The 12,486-nt window shown below is 33.1% G+C and overlaps 2 protein-coding genes across 3 annotated transcripts in view; one reads left to right on the forward strand and one right to left on the reverse strand.

Annotated features, from left to right (window-relative positions):
* Nucleotides 1–12,486, reverse strand: part of LOC148280977 (uncharacterized) — a 34,239-nt gene that overhangs the window by 14,345 nt on the left and 7,408 nt on the right. The gene's annotated exons all lie outside the window — the stretch shown is intronic.
* The window catches only part of LOC148280978 (plasmolipin-like), an 81,139-nt gene that overhangs the window by 3,981 nt on the left and 64,672 nt on the right, over nucleotides 1–12,486 (forward strand). Inside the window, exon 1 of one of the 2 annotated variants that reach the window (XM_088227502.1) lies at nucleotides 6,237–6,380. The exons of the other annotated variant lie outside the window; for it this stretch is intronic. The gene's annotated coding sequence lies outside the window, so the exon portion shown is untranslated. Of the gene's footprint in view, nucleotides 1–6,236; nucleotides 6,381–12,486 lie in introns of those variants that run through there. 2 annotated transcript variants of the gene reach the window in all.

Below are 12,486 nucleotides of genomic sequence, written 5' to 3' on the forward strand. Positions count from 1 at the left end.
AGATTCATTTTGATGGATGTAGAATACGAGGAAAACCGAGAAAGACATGACAAAATCCAACAATACTTAAAGATTGACATGCCAAAAGTCGAAATAATCGACGTGCGTGCATGAGAAAATATATAAATGTGGAGGAATCGAGGTCAATATGCAAAGACAGAGTGATGTAGCGTTCTATCATCTCTGCCTAACCCTACGGGGAAACAGCGTGATGCTTTATTTGACAATAATCCATAACGTACTAAGCTCGAGTCAATCCATAACGAGTTTAGAATCAAACGTTCATTTGTTTAGATTTCTTCAGTTGTTAACAAGCATCTAGGTTATTTTTTTTCTCATCAATAAAATTTATTTTTGCACATTGTATGCATTCAGAGTTGGAAAAAAAACTCAACACAATGTATTAATTGATCATAAAAACTTTTGTTTTTATAGAACTACTTGTTTATTTTATTGAAAATATAATATTTCCAACTAGACTTTAATAAATAAATAGTTAAAATATTAAATAAACTTCTTTTTTAAATGACCCGAGTGATAAAGTTTTATTTGTGAGTTATTTTACTTTATAACGAATATAACGCAAAGAAGAAAAGAAAAACAACTTTCACGAATACATTGAAGTGAGTTATTCTAATTTGTTACCAATATTGGCTAGTGTAAGGAGTGAGGTGCGGAGGCCAGTCTCGGCCATGACCGACCAGTATAAGTAACTAGTAACTATAGCAACACGTGAACCGTTGGCCGTTACTTGGAAACCGGACCAATCACACCACCGGGGGGTGGCAAATTCTTGCAGAGAGCGTGATTTGCACATGAAGAGCTCCCACCACACGTAAGCAATCAAAAGGTCAAACACTACGTGAATCAGGTGTTAAAAATAACATAAATTACTTTAATACGCACTTGTTCTGATCGTTTTGATAGGGGTGATTTAAAGGAACCTACACCTACCTGTGATAAGGTTAAACATCCATGCTTTCTTTAGAATCTCACTTAATTGTGTTTATTTTTAGACCTTCGACTAAACTTTAAATGTCAAAGCTGACCCTGTACTGTTCGCCCTGTTCAAAGACCGGGCAATATAAAATATTTATTGATATATTTATACAGGCGCTCTTTAAATCCTGTCACATCCGAAACCACAATGATCAGTACGGGCAAGAAGACATATGAGCCTATTAAAAAATATATTTAGAACAAAGAAAATTTTAAAAATATATATATTTAAAAAAAACATATGGTTGCTTGCTTCTGCAGCGGAGAAGCGAGGGGGGCGCGGCGTGCGGTTGGCGGTGTATCAGACTTTCCCCTCCCCCCTCCTCGTTTGTCCTCTGCAGAAGTAAGCAACCATTTGTTTTTTTTCCATATTTTATTTTTGAAGATTTTAATCGTTCTAACATTTTTTTTCATGTGCTAATATGTCTTCTTGCTCATACTGATCATCGTGGTTTCGGATGTGACAGGGTTTAAAAAACACCCTGTATAGTCAACTTGAATAATCACAATGAAGTACCTTTCCAATATTGATATATCAAAGGGTCGTCGAAGTGACAACTCAACAGGAATCTTCATTCGCAACTGTGAGAAAACTATTAATCGCCCAATTGCGGCCACATTCGATTTGCCTTTAACACATGGTATATTTTTACTTTAGTGGAAAACTGTTATGATATTACCTATATTTATAAATGGTGAATTATGGTGGTTTATCACAAACTATCAGCCAATTTCACAATTTCAACCAGTAAAACTTTGGAGAGGATTGTCTATGCCCAGCTTTACTCGTCAATTTCTTCTTGCATTAAACCTTACCAATACGGTTTTATGAGCAATCGTTCAACTACCCCTAACCTTGCTAATTTAAAAAATATTATTCATGAAAAAATGTACTTACGTGAACAGATCGATGTTATAAACACAAATTTCTCCAAAGACTTCGATCGTGTAAACCACTTAATCTTGTTAAACAAATTACAAAACATTGGTATTCATGGAGACTTATTCAGGTGGATTAAATCTTATATAAGCAATCGTAATCAGCTCACAGTAATTTCCGGTGCCTTCTCGAGATATTATGTTGATGTGGTTTCTGGTGTACCCCAAGGCTCTCATTTAAAACCTCTCAGTAAATGTCAGTACAAAAACTCAATTTATTAACTAGTTATAACTTACATTATAATCAATATGAAAAAAAAATCATTTCGGTTACTATATTACAAGTAATTAGATTCAGACGCATTATGTTTCCTATTTTTTTTTTTTGTATTTTCCAATCTTCATTTAATTGAATTCTTGGAGTAGCTTTGTATGTGTCATCTCCCTGTTGTATACCATTATTAGTAAGTTTCCTAAAATCTTATTTTTTTATTAAGCATGATATTGTTAATTACTTTGGTCAAAAAATGATATTCTCTATCATTTACTTCGCATATAGATGTTTTATTATTCTAATTTTCTTTTTAATGATCCACACTTATTTTTTCTTTGATGTTATTTTGTTTTTCGACACCAATCTTCGAAGAGATCCTATGAAAAATTAAGGTCTGGATTTGGAGAATGACACACCACTGCATATGGTTCCTGTTATAAATTTATTCTTAACTTATATAGCGAGCATCGTGAGTTTTTTATCTTGCAGAACCTCATTTGAAATTATTAAAAAATAAATTTTACTTTTTTTTTTTTTTTTTTTTTTTTTTTTTTTTTTATACGCCTCCACTCGTTTGCGAGTGAAAAAGAAATTTAAAGTTGGATAGCGATAATTACGCCTCCTAAATGTCGACTTAACGAATCACATCTGACAGTCGTGAATCTCGAAAACATTACTTCATTATTTGTTATTTTTTTGGTTGCATATGTTTTACTAAGCATCAGCATACATAGTTTATACTTGTACAATAATACTTTCAGTTCTTCGCAATGAGCTAAAATACTTGGAACATTTATATGAAAAAATTCTTTGAAACCCTTTTTCACTCTAAAAATTCTATTTTTCTTTTTTATTATTCGATTATCTTTTTATAAACTACACATTCCTTTCTTCAAACCGGATGATTAATATTAAGTTGTAACTTTAGTCGTTCATTTGTAATCTTAATGTTTGTACACTGCAACTTCTGCTTCTTCATTACAATTTTTGACATCATGAACCTCAGCACATCTAGGATAATTCGCAATATAAAATGTGTATAGATAACACATAACACATTCAGTACAAGTTCGTAGATCTTAACTTTAAATACCGCAAAAATAATACGTGTCATCTACTTCCGACTTAAAAAAGGCGACCTTTTATTTACATATAAAATACTAAATGGCCGAATTGACCGCCTAGACCTATTCTCCTCGATTAATTGAAATATCCCACTTAGGCGGACAAGACACACCAAACTTTATCACATACCTAAATACAATACAAATGCAGCAACACATTCAACCATTAATCGTGGTCTGACCTTATACAATCATCTTACTAGACTCTGCAACATCTTTTACAAATAATATTTTGACGAAATTCTAAACCGCATTTATCCCCACTTACGTTTTTTTATTATTATTATATTCTCTTACTCTCACTCACCCCTATCTTTTGAATGTCTAAAAAGTGAATAAATGTATACAGATGTTTAAATTACCGTGAATTCCGGGTCACCGGGAACGTTCCCGGGAAGTTACGGGGAACGTTCCCGCCAAGCGAAACATTACGGGAACGGCACATCAGTACTCACATCACGGGGTATAATAAAGTATGTAAACAAACGCGTTGCGACAAGTGCCGAAATCGCGCGCCCGGCTCGCTTGTGGTTGGCAACACCCCTTCCGCACGTAAAGTTCAGTTCAAATTTCGTTTTAAAAGTTGCGGAATTCGAAAAAGAAACGGATGTTAAAAAGCGTGCAGAACTTCCGCGATTGCGGAAGCAGAAGATGTCTGTTGCATCGCTACTGTAGACGTAGACGCTCACCGATGGCACTCGAGCTACCTATATGAATATTTGTTTTTCACGAAACCCATTGCCATCCCACGAAACAATGCGATAGACCCAGTATCCATAATATCTTACGGCAACTCATTAAACATCTTAAGTAATGTAAATCCGTAAATGATCTTTTATGGCTCAAAATTGTTTCTAGATATCGGTTCCACAGTACCTACAAGAAAATGGTATATGCATATACAATATATACATAATACAAGGCTAGCACAACGTGAAGGCTTGTCAGTGTCAGTACCGAGGTTTTTAAACAAGTATGGCCAAAGAACACTTCATTATACAATTCCAAAAAAATTCAATACGATTCCATAGCAGATCTAAAAAGAAAATGTTGACAAAACATTTAAGAAAAAAATAAGTCAATGGGTAATATTTATAGCGAGGCTTTATATTGATTGTTATTAACTGTTTAAATTTTTGTGTTCATAATATTGTGTGAAAAATACGTATGCTTATCCTTTAGTTCTTAATAATGTTTATGACTTTTTTCCTTGTAAAGGAAAAAAAGAAACCCGCTGACAAGCCGGTTTCGCGGTTTAGTGGGTTTCCTTATTTTTCCTTTTATATTTTCTGTTCATGTGTGTATCTTCTTAAATAAAAGTAAATGAAAAAACACAACACATATAAAAGTCCTTTATCTTTTATTGTATTTCTGTGTACGTAAATAACATTTTTGTTTACGTGTAAAAATTATGGAAGTACATTCACAAAATATTATGTATTCACATAATATTATGCATTCATTTTTTTTCATTGATATTTTCCATACGTGTTCACTTTTGAATGCCGTTGAACATGTATTAAAACTTGCCTACTTATAAAATACACTTACTTGAATTTATTTAAAAACGTTTGGATATGTGAAAGGATAATAAAGATTTTCTTTAATATTCCCTAAGATGGTGGTTCGACCTTATGTCCGTGTTGCTAGAAGATCCCCGATATGAATACAGTCACAACGAGTAACAAATTCCCCTGCCTCGTCATTGTCTTATTCGCTCTGCTTGTTATTTCTCACTTGAAGGCTTTTGGATACAGATACAACGCTAATTTCTCGAAAATTTCGCTTTCTCCAGGAAGGCCTGAATTACTTTCACCTTTCCAATATAAACTCGACACTCACTAACCCCGAAGCGAAAGCAGGAAGATTGCACCACTTGACTCTAATTAAAATTAACAAACTGATTTACATATTATGATAACTAGTGTCTCGTACATAATTACTTTCATTTTGTGATTCTATCGAGATCTAAAGTTTTTAAAGTTTTTTTCTTGTGTCAGCAACGAATGGTATTCTTATTTTTTTCTATGTCAGTTTTCGATACAAAAATTCAAATTTTCGTACGGAAAATTCTAGTTTACATTTTCCTTTTTGTAAACCTATTCCCGTACCTTCTTATGGCCCTGCTTAGATTTGAAAAAGAGAATGATAATTTATAGATCTCACAAAAGGTGATATAGATCCTAATATTGCTATTTGATATTGGTCGTATGCAAAGAATAGCTGCTCTATAGTCATGTGCTTATTTTCTAAGTAAAATTTTGAACAGCCGGACTTACAACACAATATTAAAATTTCATAATCATCATAATTATCCTTTTATTGTCTTCATAACAGTGGCACTACATAGGTACACCAATGCCATCGTCTTTCGATCATTTGTTACATATAATATGATCAGTCTTGGATTTCAGATGCGAGTCCAGTGACTATGAAATATTGCTGTGAAAATTCACAGTTTGCCCACCTTGTCGGGATCCTAACCGGGTACCTTTTCCATAATACATATTAACTTACGTTTTCTCACCCTTGACATTGCTTAAGTAGTTGCTCGTCAATTTCAATTATTGTACCCGAGTATTACTGTTATTATTCAATCCTAATCATGTTAATCTGAATCAATTTCTTTCTGCACATACGTAGACGCTGAGGCTACCAGATTACGAAAATATGCATTTTTCAGCGTTACTCCTTTCGCAGCGAGCAGTTTTTATTTATTTGCATGCATGCACTGCCAAGGAGACTTACTGTGATAGATGTTCCGTATTTCGTCCATGCTTAATACCCACGCGCGCTTGCAGATATCAAACGTATGTGTTTGTAGATAATGTAGACGTTGAGGAATAATTATGTTTGCTCATGAACCTCTTGAATCGTGTAACCGCTCTTTGTTTGCAGTTCTTTTACGATTGTCATCAGGCAGGCAGCCACGTCATATTATAGTAAATAACCGTTGGATCTCAACTCATCACAGCGTGTCTGGGTTGTGAAAGTTAAGAAATTTCACATTATAATTATTAATCGTAGCGGATCGACCGGTAAATCAACTCGGTGACATTAACACTAACGCATTTCTTGGATTTTCACGGCCGTTCAGATGCACAGTAAGTTTTTCTGGGTTATTATGCGGTGTGTCGTTCGTACTATTTACCAAATTTTCGGATCGCATTAAGGCGTCCATCATCGAGGTTGATGTTTCTTGTGTAGATAGATGTGTAACCTTAAGTGCTAAGGATTTGTACCGTGTCGCCTGTCTACAACTTGTAAATTTGAAATCTGTAGCACTTCACAGTTTACGCTTTTATGCGATTTCTTTATAACTGGGTACCAGGATGATTTTAAACGCATACCATCATCTCTGTTTATACAACCTGTCCCAAAATTCAACGATAAGCGGGCACCAGCGAGTGGACCTGCTCATGACTACACGAGAAAAAAAAATCTTTTTTTACACACAAAAAAAAACACATCTTTCTATTTTTTGTATATGCATTCTCCTCGAATGCAACCCCGGTAGATCGACGAATAAAACATTTATGCTCCTAACTATTTTTTTTACATATTAGATTAAATATTTTCATATCTACTTTTGTGTTAATTTTTTTTAGTATCCATTAAACATTTAATGAAGTAAAAGATCATACCAAGTCGTAAATCGTTAGTTTCAAATTTTGAATTCTACATCAAATTTTGAATTCTCCATATAAAAGATGAGGTGTTGTACGAATTTCCTATGTACAATGTTCATACTTGTATCTACTACCTTATTATACGTATGTGTGCTATGCATAATTTTAAAACAATCTGCGAGCATAAAGCGTGTTTACTGTACATTTTCGAGACCAGATAATATTACATTTTAGTCGTAATTTTATCTAGGCGAAGGTTTTCCTCAGTTCACACTTCATAATAATAGAAGACCTTGTTTTAAACACCTAAAATGTCACAAACCAACAATTTCTCAAGAGAGTGTTTAAACGGAATAAAACTGAGTGTTTATTTTTTGTCTTTTAACGAAATAAAATCATAGATATTCTTGAAGTGCACTGTATAGAAATGGAACATTTTGTAAATATTGTATGTACTCGCATATTTAAATATGAAAGAAAATGTTAGTCTGATATTTGCGGTTTTTAGACAATATTTGGACCATTGTGGTTTTTAGTACAAACTAAACAAATAACAATAAAAATAATAATAAAAACAGCGATTTTTCAAAAACTTGTGTTGAAGCTGCTAAAAACCTTAAGAATATGCAGAATGCCTTTGAACTGTCAAGCAATGAGTGATAGTGGGGCTCATTGACATTTTAGTACCCATAGACATGCCCTGAGCCCTCAAAATTTATGACACTTAACTCATGCCCAAACGCTCAGTCATGCCCAAGGCGTATTTAGTCGTTATTCGACCGTCAGCCAGGCTGACGTTTAGAATCGAAACCAAAATTACCGCTTGTAATAATAATGATAATTATGGATAACTTATATAGCGCCATTTTCGTAATATCATACCTCAAGGGTGCTTTACAAAGTGTATATATAAAGATATAAATTTAATTTTAACTTTTTAATTTAAGAAAAATAATGTACTTTTTCATGTCATGAAAGTCGGATAAACATTGTAAAAAGGACTGTGTAACTTTTAATTGGTAAATATTTGTCAATGAGTGATCAACAAAACTTAAAACAATTAATATTCAAATACAAATATACATTTTTTTAAACGTCAAACAACGCCTAGCGGTGCAGTTGTGAAGCTCTTCTTAGTTACAGAGGTGCATTGATAGAAATACGTTTTTAAGATATAATAAACGTGGGTTAATATTATTTTTCTATTCCCCAAAATCCAATGAAAATAAATAAATGGGTCAAAATTATAAGCAATTTTGGGAAATATTTTTTTTTTCTTTTTTAAATAAATATTTGCGTTCTTATGATTTGCCCAAAAATTTGATTTTGAGGGCCATTTTGAACGAATTGTAAATAACTCACTCTTAGAAAATAGGAATTAAGTTGGGGTAGAGTGGGTTTCGAACCACAGACATTTGATTCGTGAGTCCGAGACACTAGCCACGGGACCACAACCCAATTAAAGGAGATTTTTTGTTTAAACATACAATTGCTATTTTTACCTACGATTTTTTAGAATTATTTGGAAAGAACGATTGCATGGACGCATGTAAGAGAATAATATCGTTTTGGAACATTATGGACATTTGATGTTTTTAGAACGAGGTCTTTAATTATTAGCATTTGAATATGTGTTAGGCTCTCAGTATCAAAGATGGCCAAACAACCCCATACCTATTTTCGAGAAAATTTCGAAAATCTGTAACAGCACTTTTTAATTGAAATATTTACAAAAAATATTTTTTATTTGATAATATTTGGTACCATTAACACTTGAACAATTAACCTAAAGGTTAACATAACAAGAAACGCTATTTTTATTGAGTATTAAATATGCAGTTGGCAGCTTTTGATACCATTTTTAGCGTTTGCCCATCTTTGCTACTGAGGGCCTCATTTATGTAATGATAAAAGGATTTTAAACATATTTTTTGACAAACCGTTTTTTGGATTTGTCAAACTGATAGTAAATTATGTAAGTTTCTTATGGAAACTTGACTGTTATGGATAAATTATAATTCTTAATTAAAATAAGAAGTAAGGAATAATCCTCAAACCATTGTTCGCACTCGATGGCGCATAGGGCACCGGCTTGTTAAATCAAATGCGGTGTATCTTGATCATCTGTTATAGGTAAAGTGATCAGTCTTACACCTCAGGTGCCAGTCCAGGGACGATGAAATACTTTACTGTAAAAACGCTATGTCGGCTATTGATTGCCAACTGTTGCCTGCCAGTGTCTTAAATATTTTATGTTCACTAACACAAATCGTAAAGCAGTGGCCCTAAGTTATGCCGAATTGCTCAGAGGTACGTGGCATACCATCGTTAACACATCTTCAACAACGATTTTTGATTTCCAGAATAATTATGATGCTGTAACATGTTAAAATCGAATTAATTTTTGACAACTACATATAATATAAAAAATGTGGTCTGATTTAAAAAAAAATACGTAAAATAAATGCCATACATATGCAACTAGAGATAAAAATAAGATAATATTATCAATGAGGAGGAAAACTCATTGTACAAGTGTTTAATTTGTTGAAAGATTTACCTAAAGAAATTATGCCTTAAAGTATTTTTAATCAAATGTTATATTTTTAATTTAATTTTTACTATTTTTTTTAAAACTAAAATTTTATCTTACTTCAACAGTAATGAAATAACTTAATCAACCATAAATAATATGATGTAGAATATATCAGTGGCCTTATTCTGTAACTAATTCGTTTCGTGAATTCATTCGTGTTATATAAGAGGGAGCGAAAGCGAAATATGATTCTGATTGGGTTAGAGTGAGATGGATATATGACGAACGAACTAACTTACGAATCAAAATTGTGACAAAAAAGCCTCCTGTACCTTGAAGGATAAACCACGGGAGTGAAACAAGATTTTGTAATCGTGCGATTTCCAAAACATGATAACTTTTTAACCAAATGAGTTAACTTCAATCTATAATGAACTTTTATTGTAAAATAATGATTACTTTGATAATAAAAGTACATATTAAAATAACGCATCTGAGACTTCTGATGTTTTTTGCATTAAAAAAAAGTGGACTTCAGATTTTTATTCCAACTTTCAAAAAAACATTTTTATGACGAAAGTGGACTTTGGTGTTTTATTCGCGAATAAAAAAAGCTTATTGCGATTTCTAACTTCAAAATAGCAAAAAATGGATTCCCAAGTTTTACCCTCTAAGGTACAGGTATTATTATTATTATTATTTATTTTTTTTATTTATATATGCGCCCAATGGGCATTTTTATGAACTCATTTATACAAAGAAAATTATTATAAAAAAATTAGAAAGACAATTGTTTATAGTAGACTTTGTGGGAGTGGAAGCGGGAGAGAGGTGTTTATAATTGAATTTGATTTAGTGATCGTTTGAAAGAAGACAACTTGTTATCAAAGAAATCAAGACTGGTATGTTTGTTGGCAGACCTAAGAATTCTGGGCATAGGGGAATGGAAACCATAGTTAGTTCTATGGTTATCGGTTTAAAAGAGTAAGTTTTGTCTGGGGTTTCTAGTTGGGATATTTATGTTATATCGTCAACGTGAACCCGAATTAGAAATGTATAATGGCATATTAGAATATTTTGCGAGGACCATCTACCGATAGACATTACATACACCAATTATATCGTAAAATGCCTTGATATGTAAATCTAGTTCCGGTTTTATATTGAGCTAATCAATAATAAGATATCAAAGACAATCTTCTATTTTCGTCCTATAAAACACAACATGTTTGATTATTTTTATAGTATTTATGTATATCTCACAGGTAGAGCAACTAATTTCAGTTAATTGGTGACGCTTATATTAAACGGAGATAATATTATGTAAATATTACAATATAATCTAAGCCGTAATTCAAAATATTTTTAACGTAAAAATGAATAATGATAGAATGCGGTTATAGTTATTTTCGTGTAATTAAAATTCGAGATCGATTTATTGGAGATTTCCTGGCAGCCAGCGTCAAAACGTTAATAAAAAGTATCGGTGCTAAACAGTATTTGCATTTGATTATTTCTTTTTCTTATAATTCTCAAGGATTTACGTAATTCGCTTTGTGTAGCTAGACGGGTACAGCGATAGTAAGGCAACAATTTATTATTATTGCAAGTCTAGTTTGGTGGATGACGTCGTTTATTAAGGTTACCACAGAAACATATGAAATGTGATGTGTTAACACAAAATATAAATAATCCGTCGCCGTATGAATACATTTTCATAGATAGTCTTGATCTAGAAAAGTTAATCATTGGTTGATTCATATGAACTAGTGACGTCATTCAAAGTAGTTCGTTTTTTTCGTACATTTTCAAGAAACTTTTTCGGTATAATTTAATGCTCCTATTTTTACTGCGCCCAAGAAAACATTTATTGTATCCAATTTCCCGTAGGGCTAAAGCTAATCATTTTAGTTGTTTTTAATTTCTGTAGTCACTGTTTTACGAGGGTTGCTTCTTAAGTTTTAAGATAGACAAGTAAAAACAAATATTATAATCGGAAAAAGCTTTATGGTTTTTCAAAATATTCTCCTTTTTTAAATTTTTTGAAACCAATTTTTGAAGCCTCTTTGATACCTTGATACCTCCAAAACATTTGATTTGGACGTATAAACCGCTTCTTCAGGCGTCGAAAAACCTTGACCTCGCAATTTATTTTCAAAATGCGGGAATAAGAAAAAATCACTGTGTGCCAAATCAGGACTGTACGGCGGATGACCCATCAATTCGATGTTTTGAATGCTCAAAAATTCACTTGTTTGAGCTGATGTGTGATAGCTTGCATTGTCGTGGTGGAGAATGATTCGTTTTCTGGAATTGGTTTACCTTATTTTTACGAACACTTCTGGCAAACGAATAGTGGAGTACCATTCAGAATTGACCGTTCTACGTTGCTCTAATGGAACGGTGGCGACATGTCCAGTTATGCCGAAAAAACAGGCGACCATTTCCTTCGAAATGCTTCGTGCGCGAACAACTTTTGTTGGATTTGGCTCGTCTTGAAAGACCCATACAGTCGATTGTTGTTTAGTTTCGGATTCATATGCATAGATCCATGATTCGTCGCCTATCACGATCTTATAGACGTCTTTTGAAGCACCGCGATAGATTTTGTTAAACATTTGTTTGCACCAATCGACACAAGCCTTTTTTTGAGTGATTGTCAAATTATGCGGTATCCAATGCGAGCAAATTTTTTTAACAACCAAATATTCATGCAGTATTGAATGTATGCAGGTGGAACTAATGCCCAAGCATGCCTTAATCTCAGGGTATGTCACATGACGATCTTGCAATATCATTTCACGCAAAGCATAATTTTTTTCTGACACAACAGCCGATTTTGGATGACCTTCACGAAATTCGTCCTGTAACAAAGTGCGACCACGGTTGAATTCAGAAAACCAGCGAAACACGGTGGCTGGAGATGGTGCTTTATCACCAAAAGTCGCAGCGAGTTGATCGGCACACTGTTGTTGGTTTAATCCACGTCTAAAAGCATAGAAATCAGCGCACGAAAATGTTCACGATTCAGTTCCATTTTTTTTA

This window comes from Micrasema longulum, unplaced genomic scaffold, assembly GCF_059751315.1.
Source record: "Micrasema longulum isolate JH-2025_06_02 unplaced genomic scaffold, ASM5975131v1 h1tg000508l, whole genome shotgun sequence".
NCBI lineage: Eukaryota > Metazoa > Arthropoda > Insecta > Trichoptera > Brachycentridae > Micrasema > Micrasema longulum.